The sequence below is a fragment of the Akebia trifoliata genome, chromosome 10 (assembly GCF_017979445.1).
Source record: "Akebia trifoliata isolate Shusen 1 chromosome 10, ASM1797944v1, whole genome shotgun sequence".
Lineage (NCBI taxonomy): Eukaryota > Viridiplantae > Streptophyta > Magnoliopsida > Ranunculales > Lardizabalaceae > Akebia > Akebia trifoliata.
In genome coordinates this window covers 6,072,546-6,078,307 of record NC_141384.1, presented here as the reverse complement: position 1 = coordinate 6,078,307, position 5,762 = coordinate 6,072,546, and positions in this window count along the sequence as shown.

Sequence of the window (5,762 nt, the reverse complement as noted above, 5' to 3'; positions counted from 1 at the left end):
GGTATTTTCGTAATTTTGTCAAATTTTGTGAAAATTGGCGAAGTGGTTTACTTGGTTTCGATTTGTTGTTTAATGTGTTTGAGTGGGTTTTCCTAAGCGTAATGCAGGCTGTAGGGTTGTTTTGATGTTAGGGGTAATTTGGTAATTTTAGGGATTTTTATCGTGAAGCTTCTTTTTGGTTTGCAAGATGATGATTTCTATGTTTATGGGGTCGTATTTTCCTAGCGTAGCGTGGTTTCTAAGTTTTGTCAGTTCGAGATACCTCATCCGGATTTCTGAAACATATCTGGTAACAAAATAAAGCATTGGAATAGACATCCATCATTGGGAACCTTTGCGATCGGGTCGACGAGTTGATTAATCAGGCGAATGCAAAAATGGGGTGTCTACAGATGCCCCTCTTTGGCAGAGGGTTGAAGCAAACTAGATAGCAAATCTATTTTGGTAGATAGTGCGATATCTGAATGCCAAAGCTAGTGACAGTTCATTTTGCAGCCTGATTTAGCAATTCGTCGGGGTGTTCGGATCCTTGAGGGTAAACTCTCCCCGAACTAAAAGAAAATGTCGGGTCCTTGAGCGCGAGCTCTCACTGGCAGTGTCAAGTCCTTGAATTTAAAAAATTCTCATTGACTGATATAACAACTGTGCAAGTGTGTGATTTAAAATCTGAGATAAATTTGAGTAAAATATGAGTATAATTTGAGCATAAACTGAGCATAATTCCGAGAAAACTTTCGACGAAAACTGAGCAAAATCCAAGATAACCCTTGGCGGCATCTGAGCAAAATCCAAGATAACCCTTGGCGGCAACTGAGCAAAATCCAAGATAACCCTTGGCGGAAACTGAGCAAAATCCAAGGTAACCCTTGGCGGCAACTGAGCAAAATCCAAGATAACCCTTGGCGGTAACTGAGCAAAATCCAAGATAACCCTTGGCGGAAACTGAGCAAAATCCAAGTTAACCCTTGGCGGCGACTGGCGGAGCATAATCCGAGCAAACCCTCGGTGGCATCTGGCTGAGCAAAATCCTAGATAACCCTCGGCGGCAACTGGCTGAGCATAATCCGAGCAAACCCTCGGTGGCATCTGGCTGAGCATAATCCGAGCAAACCCTCGGCGGCAACTGGTTGAGCAAAATCCAAGATAACCCTTGGCGGCAACTGAGCAAAATCCGAGATAACCCTCGGCGGTAACTGGTTGAACATAATCCGAGCAAACCCTCGGTGGCATCTGGCTGGGCAAAATCCAAGATAATCCTTGGCGGCAACTGAGCAAAATCCGAGATAACCTTCGACGACAACTGGCTGAGCATAATCCGAGCAAACCCTTGGCGGCAACTGGCTGAGCAAAATCCAGGATAACCCTTGGCGGCAACTGAGCAAAATCCGAGATAACCCTCGGCGACAACTAGCTGAGCATAATCCGAACAAACCCTCGGTGGCATCTGGCTGAGCATAATCCGAGCAAACCCTCGGCGGCAACTGGCTGAGCAAAATCCAAGATAACCCTTGGCGGCAACTGAGCAAAATCCAAGATAACCCTTGGCGGCAACTGAGCAAAATCCGAGATAACCCTCGGCGGTAACTGGCTGAGCATAATCCGAGCAAACCCTCGATGGCATCTGGCTAGGCAAAATCCAAGATAATCCTTGGCGGCAACTGAGCAAAATCCGAGATAACCTTAGACGGCAACTGGCTGAGCATAATCCGAGCAAACCCTCGGCGGCAACTGGCTGAGCAAAATCCAAGATAACCCTTGACAGCAACTGAGCAAAATTCGAGATAACCCTAGGCGGCAACTGGCTGAGCATAATCCGAGCAAACCCTCGGTGGCATCTGGCTGAGCAAAGTCCGAGCAAACCCTCGGCTGCAACTTGCTGAGCAAAATCCAAGATAACCCTTGGCGGCAACTGAGCAAAATCCAAGATAACCCTTGGCGGAAACTGAGCAAAATCCAAGATAACCCTTGGCGGAGACTGAGCAAGATCCAAGATAACCCTTGGCGGCATCTGAGCAAAATCCAAGATAACCCTTGGCGGCATCTGAGCAAAATCCAAGATAACCCTTGGCGGAGACTGAGCAAAATCCAAGATAACCCTTGGCGGCATCTGAGCAAAATCCAAGATAACCCTTGGCGGAAACTGAGCAAAATCCAAGATAACCTTTGGCGGCATCTGAGCAAAATCCAAGATAACCCTTGGCGGAAACTGAGCAAAATCCAAGATAACCCTTGGCGGGAACTGAGCAAAATCCAAGTTAACCCTTGGCGACAACTGAGCAAAATCCAAGATAACCCTTGGCGGCAACTGAGCAAAATCCAAGATAACCCTTGGCGGAGACTGAGCAAAATCCAAAATAACCCTTGGCTTGGCGGCAACTGAGCAAAATCCAAGATAACCCTTGGCGGAAACTGAACAAAATCCAAGATAACCCTTGGCGGAGACTGAGCAAAATCCAAGATAACCCTTGGCGACAACTGAGCAAAATCCAAGATAACCCTTGGCGGCAACTAAGCAAAATTGGCAAAGGAATGAAGGATTTTTGGGAAAGAATGAATAAATTTGGAAAAGACTGATCTGAGTGAATTGAATAAATCTGGAAGAGAAATGATCGAATCCAGGAATGATTGGATCTGGGAATACCATATTAGTTAATCTCTGGACACAGTCAAATGTGAGATCCGAAGTGCTTTTGTTTGAACCTCAAGGATTTATCCAAAAATTTTATGAATTTAAAACCTGAGTTTTTATTTCTTTTGAACCTCAAGAGTTTTTTGAAGAACTGTTATCAAGAGGGTAACCTTAAGTTTGAGATTTTTAGGATTAACATTTCTCCAAAAACAAAATGTCCCTAGTTTGACAATAAACATGGCATTGAAAATAATTGAACACATCATTAAAAAATGCCCCTGGTATAAGGAGGGAAATTACATAATTTAGAAAAAAAGAAAAATGCCCCTTGTATGAAGGTTTGAAATATTTGATTACCACAAGCGCAATAAAGATCCAACTTTTAATTTTGATTAATTTTATTGAAGATTTTGAGTCAGGCTCAAGAGAACAAAATATTTTCTTTTGAGACTCATCCTAGAATTCACCCTTCTCTCCATTGGTTCACTTGGGGAAGTAAGAATTTTCAGATCGATTGTAGATAAGATACTTGTGGCTTCTGAATCTATGCCTGGTTTAAGTTGAGTATTGAACTTGATTATTTGGACTTCTGATATTTCAGCTCGAACCGCTCTCAGCTTGGGATTTTCTTCTGTTTTTCTTTGTTTCTCTAACTTTTGCCTAGATCGCCTTTTCAGGTTTTCAATCTATCGAGCTTGCTCTAACGTTTGCCTAGATCGCCTTTTTAGGTTTTCGATATAGCGACCTTTTTCTTTTTTCTTGGCTCTGATTGTTGCCAAAGTTGTCCTTTCAGATTTTCAACTTTGCGAGCTTGCCTTAATTTTTGCCTAAGTCGCCCTTTTCGGGTTTTCAACTTGGCAGGCTTCATCATTTTTTTTTCTTTTTCTCTGACCTTCTAGAATTACTGGCTGATCATGTTCTACTATCCTCCTTGACCTTTTCACACGGTACTTAGGAGGACTTTTATAGGTAGGCTTGGGACTAGGCATAAAAGGAAAGGGATTTTGAGGCTCAAAAACCCAAATGCCCCTTGTGTGGCATTTCATTTAAACTTTTTCTTGAATTTTCTTCCCCATTCTTTTGAATTTTTTTTTCTTTTTAGATTTTTTCTTCCTCGGGGAATCTATATATATATTTTTTTATTTTGATGTGGTCGGGCCTGAATTAACTTCTCAAGTTGCCTACGTACCCCAAATTTTTGGGATCAGACCAAAACGTAATTCAGATCTTCCCTCCCCTAGGTTAGGTGATCGGGCTGAGAAAGAAAAATGCATCATGTTTTTTTTAAAAAAAACTGCAAAGGGCTGAGAAAGGAGATAATGAACTGGGTAGCAGGAAAATTGATTCGGCCAAAGAGGGCCTCCTTAAATGTAGTACCATTTGATCTGGTCAAGGTTGGTTGATTCTGATAGTTCACTTCCATCATGATCTTGAAGTCTGACGACTTTTCCAAACAGTATTTCCTTAATGAATGAATTTCTCCAATTGGGTTCAGATTTTCTCTTATAGTCGAGGAGGAGTGTTCAATTTTCTTTGATGTCTGATAGTTAAATCCTTGACTTGTAAATGATGAGCTTTGACCTTTTTGTCAAATGCACGGGTGACTCTTCTTAGATAAGCTTGCACATGGTACAGGGCTTAAACTCGTTTTCTTCGATCAAGTTTAATTCTTCATGCTGCTGACGAATCCAATCTGTTTCTAATAAATGATTTTCCAACAAGACCCTGAGAGACGAAATTTTCATTTCAACTGGCAAGACTACTTCCATGCCATACACTAAAGAGTAGGGAGTAGCTCCAGTAGATGATCGAATTGAAGCTCGATATGTCCATAGCGTGAATGATAATTTTTCTGACCAATCTCGATGTGATTGACACAATTTTTCTGATGATAGTCTTGAGACTCTTACTAACTGCTTCAATCGTTCCATTGATCTGAAGACGGTAGGGGGATGATTTGTACTTCCGGATCTTCAACTTTAAACATAGAGTAATGATTTATGCTTTGAAGTACGACCCATTATCAGAGATCAGTTCAAAAGGTACCCCCATATCGACTGATAATATGTGATTTGAAACTCAAGATGTAGTAAGGATAGTGCTGATACATTTTATAACATCTTCTTTAATTCCATCGATATAGACGAGTATCTATTTCGTGTTGAACAACACCCAAGCTTGTACCTAGCATACCCTCATATGATCACACGAACAAGTCTTTTGAAATTTCTGAGTAAATTCATTATCCCCTCGTGTTCTTTTATGGATAAGATAGTTTCTATTTGAATCTCTTTAGGAATTATTTTTTGTTTCGAGGTCAATGACCTTTGCTTTCTTGAGCCCGACTCTTATCTTCTTGTTCAGAAAAATATATCCTTGAAGCTAGATTATTAGTTAATTCTTTAATGCGCTTGAGGTATTCAAAAATTTTCTTTATTCAATCAAATTCAGAAGGGACGACAGACACCTCTAAAAACTCAATAAACTAACTCGACTCAACAGGAAAAGAGTAGACTTGATCTAAAGAAAATATGACATTGAAAATTTGGACTCGAGCTAACTCAAATAACTCATGAAAACTCAATACAACTACCCACAATGGGTTTGATTAGGACTGAGGACTGAGACATTGCTTACAAACAACAGGATTGAGGCACGATGATCTTCATGGAACAACTGCGCGATATTGAGAAATTTTGAGGTCATTTCTTACTGTTGACTTGATATTGACGTTTACTCTAACTGACCGGATTTACAATCCTAGCTAGACGATGGACGATTGAGCCTAGATACAATGATAACCCTTAAACCTCTTTGAAGGTGATTTTAACCAATTTCAGTGTCACTCCCTTGATAACATTTTAAATGAATCCTGAGATTTTATTGAATTTTGTGCACCAATCCATTAAAAAATTCATCCATTCAATGATTATTCAGAAGAAAAATAATTATGTTGCACTCTTGAAAAATATTAAAAAATAATGTTTTTATTTCACAAATCTGATTATTTTTTTACAACATTTTTTTGGTAGTTTTTCAAGGTCCATAATAACTTTTCATGCAAAAATAGATCTTTTGCAAATTATTTTTCCTTCTTTTTCTTTTCTTTTGGAAAACATTTTCTTCTGGAAAA